Source organism: Dendrobates tinctorius, unplaced genomic scaffold, assembly GCF_039654945.1.
Source record: "Dendrobates tinctorius isolate UK_male_01 unplaced genomic scaffold, ASM3965494v1 ptg000231l, whole genome shotgun sequence".
Classification (NCBI taxonomy): Eukaryota; Metazoa; Chordata; class Amphibia; order Anura; family Dendrobatidae; genus Dendrobates; species Dendrobates tinctorius.
The window spans coordinates 4,091,204-4,106,118 of record NW_027361898.1 but is presented as its reverse complement, the minus strand read 5'-3'; the positions used below and the strand labels follow the sequence as shown (position 1 = coordinate 4,106,118).

At 45.3% G+C, this 14,915-nt stretch overlaps 1 protein-coding gene across 3 annotated transcripts in view; it reads right to left on the bottom strand.

Annotated features, from left to right (window-relative positions):
- The window catches only part of CFAP77 (cilia and flagella associated protein 77), a 184,704-nt gene that overhangs the window by 70,363 nt on the left and 99,426 nt on the right, over positions 1–14,915 (bottom strand). The window lies entirely within an intron of this gene.

Below are 14,915 nucleotides of genomic sequence, written 5' to 3'. Positions count from 1 at the left end.
GTAAGGACCCATCGTGCATTGAGAATTGGCATCCCATAGCGCTTCTCAATGCAGACAGGAAGGTTCTGGCAAAGGTGCGGTTTAATCGGCTGGTGAAGTTTGCACCCCGACTCCTTTCGGAGATCCAGTATTGCTCTGTTCCGGGTCGCAGCACATTTAGTGCTGTGCTCGGTGTCCAGGAGGCGGTGGAGCAGGGTAGGGCTGGTCACTGGAAGGGGTACATGCTGTCACTGGACCAGGCAAAAGCGTTTGATCGGGTTAATCATGAGTACCTCTGGTTTGTCCTTCTGAGATATGGCCTGCCGGGGGTTTGTTGACTGGCTTAAAACCTTGTATGGTGGCGCAGAGTGTTTCCCGCTTGTGATCGGTTGGATTGGCAGCTCTTTTGAGGTTGGATCTGGTGTTCGCCAGGGTTGTCCCTTGAGCCTGCTGCTGTACGTGTTCGCGATTGACCCACTTCTTAGGAGGGTGGAGCGTGGACCGTTGGCCGGGATCGGGATGGACCGAGCAGCACCGGAAGCCACTCTGAGGGTGGTGGCGTATGCCGATGATGTCACTGTTTTTGTTTCCTCTCACGAGGAGGGAGGGTGGCTGATATCAGAGGTAGATCGCTACTCAGAGGCATCCGGGTCCAAGATCAACCGGGATAAGTGTGAGAGTCTCTGGCTGGGAGGAGGAGATCCTGGTTTTGATCTCCCGGACACCCTTCCAGGACCCAAAGTCTCTGCTAAAGTCCTTGGCATCGAATTTGGCCAGGGGGATTACCCCAAACAAAATTGGGACAGCAGGCTGGAGATCGCCACTCAGAAGGTGAATCAATGGAAGGGTTGGTCTTTGACCCTCAGGGAAAGGGTAAACCTGATCAAAACTTACCTGCTCCCTTTACTGATTTATCTGGGCAGTGTGTGCATCTTGCCGGAGTCTCTCTGGAGTCGGGTCTACAGTTTGTTTTTCCAACTATTATGGGGGAATAGACTGAACCTGGTCAAGAGGAAGGTTACTTACCGTACGAGGAGACTAGGAGGGTTGGGTATGGTCAACCCTGTGGTATTCCTAGTTGATACCTTTATTAAGATCAATATTGCAAACCTCTGGAAAGAGAGGGCTCCTCCATGGGTATTCCAACGTAGGGGATGGTTTCAGCCTTTCTTCCAGGAATGGGAGACAGGAAGGCAAGTGAAGGATCTTCGCACACCGCATGGACATCTTCCGGCTTACGCTACCTTGGTTCTGAAGGTAATTCGCCGGTAGGGTCTGGGAATGTGGGAAATTAGGACTTTGCCAAGGAAACGCCTTGACAATAGGGTTCTGTTGACCCATTTCCAGAGGCCTCTGGTGCTCAGGGATTGCCCAAGTTGGGATCTTGGGGTGGGTTTGCATCTTTTGAATTCGATCAGGATCCCCTCGAAGTTTTGGGACTTGGCTTGGCGCTGCTTCCATTGGAAACTGAGTGTGAGGGACAATCTGAAGTGTAGGAGCTCTGAGGACAGGAACTGTCCTCGGGAGCATTGTGGTACCGTGCTGGAAAGCATGGACCATTTCCTGCTTCATTGTCCCTTCAACACAGAGGTGTACAACAGAGTGGGCGCCTCCATTTGCTGGTCTCGGCTGGCCGGTCTCTCCTATGCGGAATGGGCCTACGGAGCATTCAGAGACCTTGGTGGCCGGGACCGCTGCACCTTATTTCTAGTTAATTATGCAAATTGTCTCTTCAGAGAGGAAGAGGACTAGAACTCTAGTGCCACCTATTGGAGGTAGCAATCCTAAAAGTCAATGTTGACCCTTTAACGAGCCTAGTTACATGACTTAGGATAAAAGCCAAGCCAGAATCTCCATTTGCAGACACTGTGTTTCGGGGTACTGCCCCTCATCAGTGCAAAGTGGGAGAAGATCTGGTTTGGCTGTGAGAGAGGCGTCTGACCGATATCCAAGAAGTATCATTTCTCCTTGCGGAGAATGACATGCTAAGCATGTCGAGGTGAAGAGACTTAAAGCCGCAATGCTCCTCTGGGAAATATGCTAATTATGCAAATTGTCTCTTCAGAGAGGAAGAGGACTAGAACTCTAGTGCCACCTATTGGAGGTAGCAATCCTAAAAGTCAATGTTGACCCTTTAACGAGCCTAGTTACATGACTTAGGATAAAAGCCAAGCCAGAATCTCCATTTGCAGACACTGTGTTTCGGGGTACTGCCCCTCATCAGTGCAAAGTGGGAGAAGATCTGGCTTGGCTTTTATCCTAAGTCATGTAACTAGGCTCGTTAAAGGGTCAACATTGACTTTTAGGATTGCTACCTCCAATAGGTGGCACTAGAGTTCTAGTCCTCTTCCTCTCTGAAGAGACAATTTGCATAATTAGCATATTTCCCAGAGGAGCATTGCGGCTTTAAGTCTCCTCACCTTGACATGCTTAGCATGTCATTCTCCGCAAGGAGAAATGATACTTCTTGGATATTATTTCTAGTTAGCGCAGTGGTTAGGTATCACACGTGGAACGCACAGTGCTTAGTATCGACGCAACGGAAAATCCTCCCAGTGGACGATGTGTTTAGGACCATACTCTGTGACCTGGTGAAGGTGCGCTCTCTGGAGTATGAGAGACTGGGCACACGTAGGGCCGCTCTCCTCTGGAGGGGCTTTTCTTTTAGTGTGCCCTAGTCTGGTCATCTTCTTTCCTGGTGGTGGGCTGCTGCTGACACTGTAGATTTTTGTTTTGTGATCGGTATACAGTGATGTAGGGCTGCAGGCGCCGAACTTGGGCTTTGTGATTTGTGGGTATTGTAGTGTTTGTTTCTGTATATATTGTATATAGGGATATAGATTTGGGTGTAGGTGTTAGGTTGGGTGGTGGGAAAAAGGGGGGAGGTGGGTTTATCTCGTGGGACTATGGGACACTGGGGTGTTTGGGAAAACACTGGCACTGCCTGATCTGGCCTATGCACATTGGACATGGACTGAGGCATGAGACGCAGGGCCAGCTCTCAGGTCAGTGCGGGGGTTGGGAATGGTGGGCTTGAGTGTGGGGTGTTTAGTTCTGTATATATTTGTATAGTTTGGCTATGAGATAAAAATATATATATATATATATATATATATATATATATATATATATATATATATATATATATATATATATATATATATATATATATATATATGTATGTCGGCTTTTGTTTATTTTATTGTTTGTTATTAGTTTGTTTGGTGACCGGACCAGAAGGTGTAAGTTATTATTAGTTATTATTCTGTATATATGTATAATATGTGTGACAGGAGAGAATGAGCGGCTGGACCAGTGTTCAGTATACAGATTATTTTCTGGCCTATATTCTTGTTAGGTTTCTGTTATTATTGTTATGTTTTTCATTTTTATAATAAAAGATCTACAGTATGTAACTCAGGATCAGTAATGTATGTCCACCGTGACTGCACCAGCAGAATAGTGAGTGCAGCTCTGGGGTATAATACAGGAGGTAACTCAGGATCAGTAGAGGATCAGTAATGTATGTACACAGTGACTGCACCAGCAGTATAGTGAGTGCAGCTCTGGGGTATAATACAGGCGGTAACTCAGGATCAGTACAGGATCAGTAATGTATGTACACAGTGACTGCACCAGCAGTATAGTGAGTGCAGCTCTGGGGTATAATACAGGATGTAACTCAGGATCAGTAATGTAATGTACGTACACCGTGACTGCACCAGCAGAATAGTGAGTGCAGCTCTGGGGTATAATACAGGAGGTAACTCAGGATCAGTAGAGGATCAGTAATGTATGTACACAGTGACTGCACCAGCAGTATAGTGAGTGCAGCTCTGGGGTATAATACAGGCGGTAACTCAGGATCAGTACAGGATCAGTAATGTATGTACACAGTGACTGCACCAGCAGAATAGTGAGTGCAGCTCTGGGGAATAATACAGGATGTAACCCAGGATCAGTACAGGTTTGCCTCTCTATCTGGACACCTCACATCCATGAATTGGCTGGTTCCTTATTGTGCCTCCTAATGAACCGTGTGGACGAGGAAACGTGTCGAGGCTGGAAGCCAAGTTTGGGTTAACCCCCAGCTGTTTCTATAATTTTTTTTTTTTTCCTTTGGCAATAGGCATCATCCATTGTCTTCTATGGGAACCAATATGGATATAATTCTGATGTTCCTTTATTGAACCACGCTATTTTTTTACCTCCTGTCTGTGTGTGCTTGTCTGATTTTACTGCAGAGATTTTTTTGGCTTTATTTGATAATGCATATGGAATCTATGTTTTCTGTAGTCTATTAACCCCTTTCTGTCATGTGACGTACTATCCCGTCCATGTGCCCTGGGACTTAATTCACAGGGACAGGAATAGTACGTCACCGCGATCAGCGGCGTCCACGTGGTGAGCGCCGCTGATCGTGGCCGGGTGTCAGCTGATAATCACAGCTGACACCCGGCACAATGTGTCAGGGGCGGTCACGGACCGCCCCCGACACGTTAACCCCTTGCACACCGCGATCAAACACGATCGCTGTGTACCGGGGGTTAAAGGGAAGCATCGGCAGGGAGGGGGCTCCCTACGTGCTTCCCTGAGGCCCCACCGCAGCGCAATGTGCAGCGCTGCTGTGGGGGGGCTCTATCCCTGCAGGTCCCAGAATCCAAGATGGCGACAGGGACCTTCGGGGGCCTGCAGGGAGCTGGCTTCCTCATGCCTGCAAAGCACAGGCAAGGAGGAAGCCTTGTGTAGTGCCTGTGACAGATCGGTGATCTGTCACAGTGATCTGTGATGTGACAGATCAGCGATCTGTCACATGACAGCTATGTCCCCCCGGGACAATGTAATAAAGTTAAAAAAAAAAAAATTCCCTAATAAATTCATTTTCTGGAAATAAAAAAAAAAAATAAAAAGTACACATATTTGGTATCGCCGCGTCCGTAACGACCCGCCCTATAAAACTGCCCCATTAGTCAACCCCTTTAGCTAACCCCTTAAAAAATAAAAAACGAAGCAAAAAATAATGATTTATTATCATACCGCCGAACAAAAAGTGTAATAACGCGCAATCAAAAAGACGCATATAAATATCCATGGTACCGCTGAAAATGTCATCTTGTCCCGCAAAAAACGAGCCACCACGAAGCATCAGAGAAAAAATAAAAAAAGTTATAGCTCGCAGAATAAAGCGATGCAAAAATAATTTTTTTTTAATATAAAATTGTTTTCATTGCATAAAAGCACCAAAACATAAGAAAAGACTTAAATGAGGTATTTCTGTAACCGTACTGACCCGAAGAATAAAACCGCTTTATCAATTTTACCACACGCGGAACGGTGTAAACGCACCCCCCCAAAAGAAATTCATGAAACGCTGGTTTTTGTTCATTCTGCGTCCCAAAAATTGGAATAAAAAGCGATCAAAAAATGTCACGTGCCCGAAAATAATACCAATAAAAACGTCAACTCGTCCCGCAAAAAATAAGACCTCACATGACTCGGTGGGTCAAAATATGGAAAAATTATAGCTCTCAATATGTGGTGATGCAAAAACTATTTTTACAATAAAAAGCGTCTTTGAGTGTGCGACAGCTGCCAAAAATAAAAACCGCCATAAATAGTAAATCAAACCCCCCGTTATCACCCCCTTAGTTAGAGAAAAATAATAAAATTAAAAGAAAATGTATTTATTTCCATTTTACCATTAGGGTTAGGGCTAGGGTTAGGGGTGTGTTGGGGTTAGGGTTGGAGTTATAATTGGGGGGTTTCCACTGTTTGGGCACATCAGGTGCTCTCCAAATGCAACATGGCGTCTGATCTCAATTCCAGCCAATTCTGCGTTGAAAAAGTCAAATGGTGCTCCTTCCCTTCCAAGCTCTGCCATTCGCCCAAACAGTGTTTTACCCCCACATATGGGGTATCAGCCTACTCAGGAAAAATTGCAAAACAACTTTTGGGGTCCAATTTCTCCTGCTACCCTTAGGAAAATAAAAAATTGGGGGCAAAAATATCATTTTTGTGGAAAAAAATGATTTTTTTATTTTCACACCCGGGCGTTATAAACTTCTGTGAAGCTCTTGGGGGTTCAAAGTGCTCACCACACATCTAGATAAGTTCCGTGGGGGGTCTAGTTTCCAAACTGGGGTCACTTGTGGGGAGTTTCAATAGTTTAGGTACATCAGGGGCTCTCCAAACGCACATGACACCCGCAGAGCATTCCATCAAAGTCTGCATTCCAAAACGTCACTACTTCCCTTCCGAGCCCCGACGTGTGCCCATACAGTAGTTTTCTCCCACATATGGGGTATCAGCGCACTCAGTACAAATTGGACAACAACTTTTGGGGGTCCAATTTCTCCTGTTACCCTTGGGAAAATAAAAAAATTGGTGACTAAGAGATCATGTTTCTGGAAAAAATACGATTTTTTTATTTTCACGCCTGGGCGTTATAAACTTCTGTGAAGCACTGGGGGGGTTCAAAGTGCTCACGACACATCTAGATAAGTTCCTTGGGGGGTCTAGTTTCCAAAATTGTGTAATTTGTGGGGGGTTTCCCCTGTTTTGGTACATCAGGGGTTTTCCAATCGCGACATAGTGTCCGATCTCAATTCCAGCCAAAAAAGTCAAATGGCGCTGCTTCCCTTCCGAGCTCTGCCATGCGCCCAAATAGTAGTTTACACCCACATATGGGGTATCAGCGTACTCAGGACAAATTGCACAATAGCTTCTAGGGTCCTGTTACCCTTGGGAAAATAAAAATTGGGGGTGAAAAGTTCATTTTTGTGGAAAAAATATGATTTTTTTAATTGTACCGCTGTACGTTATAAACTTTTGTGAAGCCCTTGTGGGTTCAAAGTTCTCACCACATATCTAGATAAGTTCCTTGGGGGGTCTAGTTTCCAAAATGGGGTCACTTGTGGGAGGTTTCCACTGTTTAGGTACATCAGGGGCTCTCCAAACGTGACATGGCGTCCGATCTGAATTCCAGCAAATTTTGTATTGAAAAAGTCAAACGGCGCTCCTTCGCTTCTGAGCTCTGCCATGCGCCGAAACAGTGGTTCCCCCCCACAAATCAGGTATCAGCGTACTCAGGACAAATTGCACAATAACTTTTGCAGTCCAATTTCTCCTGTTGCCCTTGGTAAAATAAAAAAAATTGAACCTGAATATTTTTTTTGTGAAAAAAAGTTAAATGTTCATTTTTTTTTTTTTAAATATTCAAAAAATTCCTGTGAAGCACCTGAAGGGTTAATAAACTTCTTGTATGTGGTTTTGAGCACCTTAAGGGGTGCAGTTTTTAGAATGGTGTCACTTTTGGGTATTTTCTATCATATAGACCCCTCAAAGTGGCTTCAAATGTGATGTGGTCCCTAAAAATAAAATGGTGTTGCAAAAATGAGAAATCGCTGGTCAACTTTTAACCCATATAACTTCCTAACAAAAAAAAACTTTGGTTCCAAAATTGTGCTGATGTGAAGTAAACATGTGGGAAATGTTACTTATTAAGTTTTTTATGTGCCATATCTCTGTGATTTAAGGGCATAAAAATTCAAAGTTGGAAAATTGCAAAATTTTCAAAATTTTCGCCAAATTTCCGTTTTTTTTTTCACAAATAAACGCAAGTTATTTGAATGAAATTTTACCACTAACATGAAGTACAATATGTCACAAGAAAACATTGTCAGAATCACTGGGATCCATGGAAGCGTTCCAGAGTTATGACCTCATAAAGGGACAGTGGTCAGAATTGTAAAAATTGGCCTGGTCATTAACGTGCAAACCACCCTTGGGGGTTAAGGGGTTAATACCCAAAAAGACAAGACTTGCTAATATCTATTGGTTATACAAGAGGTTTCTCTATGTTTACATGTAATAGCCTGTCTTTTATATATTGTACACTAATAGCCTGTGTATTATATTAAGCAGTATCTTTCATCTCTTTTATTTGCTTATTGTTTTCCCACCTGTAGTTTATAAGGGTCATTTAGGGCGAGTGTGGGACAGCCGCCGCGGAGTGGGGGCGCCAAATCGTATCTTTTAGGGTGCCAACCTCCACTGTCAGGAAGGGATAGCAGGCTAGTGTAGGGCTATTGTAGGTTAATATTGTATAGAGTTTGTTAATTGTGTTATTGCACTAGGGGAGTGTTTTTTACCTCAATTTATTAAAGTTTCATAGGGATTATATGATTGCACATCAGTACAGGATCTGTAATGTAATGTATGTACACAGTGACTGAACCAGCAGAATAGTGAGTGCAGCTCTGAGGTATTATACAGGATGTAACTCAGGATCAGTACAGGATCAGTAATGTATGTACACAGTTACTGCACCAGCAGAATAGTGAGTGCAGCTCTGGGATATAATTCAGGATGTAACTCAGGATCAGTACAGGATAAGTAATGTATGTACACAGTGACTGCATCAGCAGAATAGTGAGTGCAGCTCTGGGGTATAATACAGGATGTAACTCAGGATCAGTACAGGGTCATTAATGTAATGTATGTACACAGTGAATGCACCAGCAGAATAGTGAGTGCAGCTCTGGGGTATAATACATTACATTACTGATCCTGAGTTACATCCTGTATGTACACAGTGACTGCAGTAGCAGAATAGTGAGTGCAGCTCTGGGGTATAATACAGGATGTAACGATCAGTACAGGGTCATTAATGTAATGTATGTACACAGTTACTGCACCAGCAGAATAGTGAGTGCAGCTCTGGAGCATAATACAGGATGTAACACAGGATCAGTACAGGATAAGTAATGTAATGTATGTATACAGTGACTGCACCAGCAGAATAGTGAGTGCAGCTCTGGGGTATAATACAGGATGTAACTCAGGATCAGTACAGGTTAAGTAATGTAATGTATGTCCACAGTGACTGCACCAGCAGAATAGCGAGTGCAGCTCTGGGGTATAATACAGGATGTAACGATCAGTACAGGGTCATTAATGTAATGTATGTACACAGTTACTGCACCAGCAGAATAGTGAGTGCAGCTCTGGGATATAATACAGGATGTAACTCAGGATCAGTACAGGATAAGTAATGTAATGTATGTCCACAGTGACTGCACCAGCAGAATAGTGAGTGCAGCTCTGGAGTATAATACAGGTTGATGAAGGTCATACAAACTAGAGAATAATTTTTTTTTTTTATTACAGATTTGGCTCCAGCAGAACAACAAAAATGTCAGTGTTTGTACCTGGGTCTCCCACTTTCAATTTCCCAGTACTACAATTTCCATTATGGGTGGTGGAGGAGGAAGCTGGGAATTGAGGTTTTGGACAAAAATGGAGATCCAAGAATTCACCTACTCCACTGGTTCAGAGATCTGTCATTTCTATATGTTAGCTGGACATGAAAGCATGTAGGAATGTGCAGTGACAGAAGCCGGGGGTACGTGTGGCGCATCCTACCCTCTGTGGTTGGGGGTAAATTGGAGATTTTTTTGCTTCTGATCTGGAATGTGATGAAGAAGAGGCGATGGCTCAGCATTTACCTGTACACCCGCCACATCCTCCTCCACGCGCCAGACCTTGTAAGGATCACACATTACAGCGAGTATTCCAGGAGGCTGATTGGAGCTTTCCCCATGGGGGCCCGGGACGCTGGCACAGCCTCGTTAGTGCTGACCTTGGCATGGGTTTTGGTGGCTGATGGATAGGGTACCTGGCCGGACAAAGCCCTGGGGACCCCTGCAATGCATCCATTATTGTCCCATGACCCCTCCCTAGTAGTGAATGCCACAGGCATCAGGGAGAGTATAAATCTATGTCTGATGGTGCAGAGGGGGCAGCGAATGAAAAATGTCCTTTATATGACTGGTACAAGAAAGCAGCCTGAGTAAGAGGAGGAGGAAGGGAAAGGAGAGGGGGTAGCACAGCAGTAACCGGCATGGATTAACCCCTGCCAGACTGAACAATGGATGGTGTAGAAATCCTGCTAATCCGCCAAGTGTCAGATCGGTACATGTAGGATTAGCAGGGATTGTCAGAACTGCAATGGTGGATGAAAAGCTGGGAAATAGTCACAGTCACAGACCTATCGCCACTAGGACAGAGGATGTCCAAAATGGCCGATCACGAGAGACGTCCCCATCACAGATATAAAAAAAAAAAAGAGGGGTGTCAGGACACACACAGCATTGCAGCTATGATAGAGGTCAGGACACACAGAGCATTGCAGCTATGATAGAGGTCAGGACACACAGAGCATTGCAGCTATGATAGAGGTCAGGACACGCAGAGCATCACAGCTATGATAGAGGGGTCAGGACACAGAGCATCGCAGCTATGATAGAGGGGTCAGGACAGAGCATCGCAGCTATGATAGAGGGGTCAGGACAGAGCATCGCAGCTATGATAGAGGGGTCAGGACAGAGCATCGCAGCTATGATAGAGGGGTCAGGACAGAGCATCGCAGCTATGATAGAGAGGGGTCAGGACACGCAGAGTATCACAGCTATGATAGAGAGGGGTCAGGACACAGAGCATCACAGCTATGATAGAGGAGGTCAGGACACGCAGAGTATCACAGCTATGATAGAGGAGGTCAGGACACAGAGCATCACAGCTATGATAGAGGAGGTCAGGACACGCAAAGCATCACAGCTATGATAGAGAGGGGTCAGGACACAGAGCATTGCAGCTATGATAGAGGGGTTAGGACACGCAGAGCATCACAGCTATGATAGAGGTCATGACACACAGAGCATCGCAGCTATGATAGAAAGGGGTCAGGACACAGAGCATTGCAGCTATGATAGAGGGGTCAGGACACGCAGAGCATCACAGCTATGATAGAGAGGGGTCAGGACACAGAGCATTGCAGCTATGATAGAGGGGTCAGGACACGCAGAGCATCGCAGCTGTGAGAGGTCAGGACACACAGAGCATTGCAGCTATGTTAGAGGTCAGGACACGCAGAGCATTGCAGCTATGATAAAAAGGAATTGGGGCACGCAGAGCATCGCAGCTTGCAGGAGTGGCCTCAGGCCGGCCAGCGTGCTCCTGCTGACCACTGTTCACGGCGTTAAGTGCCTACATTTTGCTCATGACCATTAGAACTGGAAAATGGAATGATGTGTGTTACTGTCGTCAGGGCTGTTGTATCTAAGCCTGTGATACCCTTCACAGATTATACAGTGGGTGCATTGTGTATTCACGGTGTATATTGGCACGGATTATCCAAATATGATTACATTAATGTATTAAGTCTAATCCGCTGTAAATTATAATAACCACATAAATGAATACAAAGCTGGATAATTCAGGGACAGATCACTGGGTGTATCCACACACTGATTACCACAGCCTCCCCTAATGATCAGACTCTCTGTACCAAAACCGTACATTAAAGGGAGGCTCCGCAGCCGGGGGACAAGGGGTCTCTGTATTCGGGAACCAGGATTTATATCAAGGATCATTTACAGAGAACGTATCACCGAACCCATCTCACAGATCTACTGCATGACAGTGTATCTAATCCTAATATGTGATACCATCTGATGATTGCCTGTATCTAATCCTATCCTGGGTGAGAATGTGTGCTGAACTGTATATCTAATCCTATTATGTAATACTCTCTGATGACCTCCTGTATCTAATCCTATCCTGTGTGATACTGTCTGCTGAGCTGTGTATCCAATCCTATCCTACATAATCCTGTCTGCTGAGTTGTGCATCTAATCCTATCCTGCCTAATATGGTCTGCTGAGCTGCATATCTAAGTATGCTATGTGATATTATCTCCTGAGCCAAGCATCTAATCCTATCCGGTGTGATATGGTTTGCTGAGCAATAGATATAAGCTTAAAATGTGTGACACTGTCTGCTGAGCTGTGTATCTAAGCCTATGCTGTGATATTGTTTGCTGAGCTGTGTATCTAATCTCATCCTGTGCGATACTGTATGCTGAGCAGTGTATCAGATCCTGTCCTGTGTGATACGGTCTGCTGAGCTGTGTATCTAATCCCATCCTGTGCGATACTGTATGCTGAGCAGTGTATCAGATCCTGTCCTGTGTGATACTGTCTGCTGAGCTGTGTATCTAATCCTATCCTGTGTGATACTGTCTGCTGAGCTGTGTATGTAATCCTATCCTGTGTGATACTGACTGCTGAGCCGTGTATCTAATCCTATCCTGTGTGATACTGACTGCTGAGCCGTGTATCTAATCCTATCCTGTGTGATACTGACTGCTGAGCTGTGTATCTAATCCTATCCTGTGTGATACTGACTGCTGAGCTGTGTATCTAATCCTGTCCTGTGTGATATTGTTTGCTGAGCTGTGAATCTAATCCTATCCTGTGTGATACTGCCTGCTGAGCTCTGAATCTAATCCTATCCTGTGTGATACTGTCTGCTGAGCCGTGTATCTAATCCTATCCTGTGTGATACTGTCTGCCGAGCCGTGTATCTAATCCTATCCTGTGTGATACTGTCTGCCGAGCTGTGTATCTAATCCTATTATGTGTGATACTGTCTGCTGAGCCGTATATCTAATCCTATTATGTGTGATAATATCTGCTGAGCTGTGTATCTAATCCTATCCTGTGTGATACTGTCTGCTGAGCTGTGCATCTAATCCTATCCTGTGTGATACTGCCTGCTGAGCCGTGTATCTAAACCTATCCTGTGTGTGATACTGTCTGCTGAGCCGTGTATCTAATCTTATCCTGTGTGATACTGTCTGCTGAGCCGTGTATCTAATCCTATCCTGTGATACAGTCTGCCCAGCTGTGTATCTAATCCTATCCTGTGTGATACTGTCTGCTGAGCTATGTATCTAATCCTATCCTGTATGATACTGTCTGCTGAGCAGTGTATCTATTCCTATCCTGTATGATACTGTCTGCTGAGCCGTGTATCTATTCCTATCCTGTGTGATACTGGCTGCTGAGCCGTGTATCTAATCCTATCCTGTGTGATACTGTCTGCTGAGCCGTGTATCTAATCCTATCCTGTGTGACACTGACTGCTGAGCTGTATATCTAATCCTATCCTGTGTGATACTACCTGCTGAGCTGTGCATCTAATCCTATTTTGTGTGATACTGTCTGCTGACCTATGTATCTAATCCTATCCTGTGTGATACTGACTGCTGAGCTGTGTATCTAATCCTATCCTGTATGATACTGTCTGCTGAGCCGTGTATCTAATCCTATCCTGTGTGATACCATTCTTGGTGCCGTCACACAGTTCAAGGTAAGAATAGATGGAGCACGCTGCAGGATACATCTCTCGGCTCGGATACGTACGTCCGTCAGTCAGGATTCTACGTCTCAACATTTTTTCGCAGGATTGACGGCTTCAGATATTCCTGACATGTGAGGATGCAGGATCCTGAGTGACAGCTATGCAGGATCGTTAACAATTCCACCCGCACTAGCAACAGATTAACAAGACTCTAGAATAAGTGCAGGCAACGAATGAAGAACTACAAATCCCAGTAGACCCACCCTCTAGATTTAGGTACCTTTATGACTCTCCTGTATATTACGGGATCATTTCTCCCTATTCAATCGTGGGCAGAAAACAGCTGGAGTGGTACAAGAGGTGCGATGCCGGAGTGAGGAAGCAAAAGGAGAGCAGCATCGCAAGAAGATGGGAGGCGCCAGAAACGGACCTGCAACACCCTTCGGACTGGAAGCCCCGGGGGAGTAGAATAAAACTTATTTTTCTTATCTTTTTGGTCGGACCGGGTTCTCATGTACAGCAATAAAGAATGCTGTAGATAAGCCCTGAAAGGCGGTGGCCACAGCTTATAGCGGCCAAAAGAGGTGACAGGTTTCCTTTAATATAAGGCGTGACGCACTGAAGCCTGAAGGAGGGTAGGGGTGGTTTACTTCTCGCAGCCAAGGGTTTGTCACAGTGTAGCAGTGCAAGCTGAACACCACAGACGCTCAAATCTCTCCAGTCCTCCAGCCACCACTAGGAGGAGCCCAAAGACAGATTTACCTCCCCTTCTCCTGTAAGCGCCCCCTGGTGGTGACATTTTATGAAATTGATCTAAGCATGACTGAGGGGCTGGAAACAATTTAAGAAAAAACAAATGCCTTCTCTCTCTCATCTTTGCACAAACATCTTTTTTACAAAACTAGAAAAGTAGAGTTGAGCACATTCCTGAACCTCATGGGTAGGATCAATGCAGCACCTCTGAGCACACGCCACAGAGAATGTTCAGTGTGGCCATTTGGAGAGCCCAGCTGGTCCCATTCCTGTACCGCCCTGCCCTTAAAATGACGAATGAAGGGGCAAACAAGACCTGGGCGCTCCTATACTGGGTTGCTAAACTCTTTATGGTGCCCCCCAGCATCTTAATCTTTGCACAGATTCGAACCCCAGATGTGGGGAGCTCTCCATAAACTGGGAGGATAAATGGGGTGATCTGAATGGGGCACCATCCCTATTCTCTCTTCTAAACCGCCAGGCGCTGACCGCCTCTAATCTGCGGCCGCAGTCTCCTTCCACGATGTAACTTCCATTTACGGCGGAATAAAACAGAATTGATGCTGATTGGTGGCCGCTCGCGGGACACTTTGGATCCATAAAAGGCCTCTTTGTGGGCACTTTCAGCGCAGCGCTGTCATACGGCAACGGCTCCGGGCTGATCATGATAAAGCTTTATGGCCGGGCTGTTTGCATCTAAGCGCCGAGTAATGGAACGGATTCATTTGGCTGCAATTAATGTTAATGTCGGCTATGAAAATCGTCATTAAATACCATTTTAAAATCCATTCAATTTGCATCTATGGAGCCCCATTTACTCCTCACAAGCCCTCGGCATATCAGCTCAGACTCCCCTGGATAGTTAACCCTCTGCTACCAAGAGGAGTGCCAACATAGAGTAATAACAAACATGGCTGCCAGCTTCCAGAAACAGCGCCACACCTATGCTCAGGTTGCATCTGGTATTGCAGCACAGTTTG